Source organism: Carlito syrichta, unplaced genomic scaffold, assembly GCF_000164805.1.
Source record: "Carlito syrichta isolate Samal-C Ts95f unplaced genomic scaffold, Tarsius_syrichta-2.0.1 Scaffold307981, whole genome shotgun sequence".
NCBI lineage: Eukaryota > Metazoa > Chordata > Mammalia > Primates > Tarsiidae > Carlito > Carlito syrichta.
The window spans coordinates 1,558,876-1,560,372 of NW_007252077.1; positions in this window are offsets into that span (position 1 = coordinate 1,558,876).

Sequence of the window (1,497 nt, forward strand, 5' to 3'; positions counted from 1 at the left end):
AAAAACCGGGAGCGGCCACTGCACTCCAGTCTGGGCGACAGAGTGAGACTCCAACTCAAAATAAATAAATAAATTTTAAAAAGGGGAGAGAAAGGCCAGGCATAGTAGCTTCCGCCTGTAATCCCAGCACTTTGGGAAGCTGAGGTGAGAGAACCGCTTGAGGCCAGGAGTTCAAGACCAGCCTGGGCAAAATAGTGAGACTCCAACTTAAATATAAAAAAAGGAGGGTGGGGGGGAGCCAGACGTGGTGGCTCAAGCCTGTAATCCTAGCACTTTGGGAGGCCAAGGTGAGAGGATTGCTGAGCCCAGGGGTTCGAGAACAGCCTGGGCAAGTTGGTGACACCTCATCTCTTCAATAAATCAAAAAATTAGCCAGGCGTGGTAGCATATGCCTGTAGTACCAGCTACTTGGAAGGCTGAGGCGGAAGGATCGCAGGAGCCCAGCAGCCTGAGACTGCGGTGGCCGTGTCAGCCTGGGTGACAGAGTGAGACTTCAACTCAAAAGCAAAAGGGGGGCAGGCGGGGGAGAGAGAGACCAGTGCAAACACCCAGGTAAGAGATGATGTTGGCTTGTTTCAGCTTAGACACTCTTCTTCTGGGAAATACTTCCCGAAGCCTCCTGGGCACCAATCATCCTGGTCACATCAGGTGATCACCTCCTATTGTCTCTTTCATTTCAAACTTCCAGCCCCTGTATACACTTGGCCCAAGTGGATATTCTCTAAAGGTTCACTAGGTGAGCCGGGGAGACAGAAAGGGACCCCAACCAGGAAAGGGGGCGCAGTGGCTGTGAGAGCCGGGGCCTGGGCGTGTTTGGGGGCAGAGGCCCTGCTTTTTTCCTCTCTGGGAAGAAGCTGTCCCCAAAGCTCCCTGGCTCCTAACCCATGGTGGCTCACAGACACCTTGAAAAGCTACTGAAAACTCCAGGTACTCTCCCAAGAAAATGCCCAGGCTCAACCAAAAGTTGTGGACAAGTTCAAGGGGCTCAAAGACCTCTGAGACCCATCTCCTCAACCTGAGTTTAGCCTCTGCTTCAAGCCTTGTTCATTCCTTTCTCAAACATTCACCCAGCCCCGTCGTTTGCTCGTGCCCAGGCGAGGTGCTGGGGACCCACAGAAAGGGCTCGGCCCCAGGGCTGGGAGCCGGGGGGAGCTGAGAGGGAAGGACTGAGAGGCCACCGACACAGGCACTGGTTGGAAACAGCGCTCCCATCTTGAGCTCTTGCGGCTGTGCTAAGCTTAGCTGCGTGTCATTCGCCCTCCCCGTACAAGCAGATGTGGGTATACCCATTTCACAGGGGAGGAAACCAAGGTTCCGAGACGCCGAGCCACCGGCCCAAGGTCACACAGCCAGCCGAGTGGACACATTAGGGGTTGTGAAGCCCACAGAGGCTCACCTCGCCCAGGGGGGTCTGAAAATCTTCGCAGGGCAGGAACCGGCTAAGTTGGGCCCTAACGATAAACTCGCCACCTGCCCACCACCCCACGCAAGAGATGC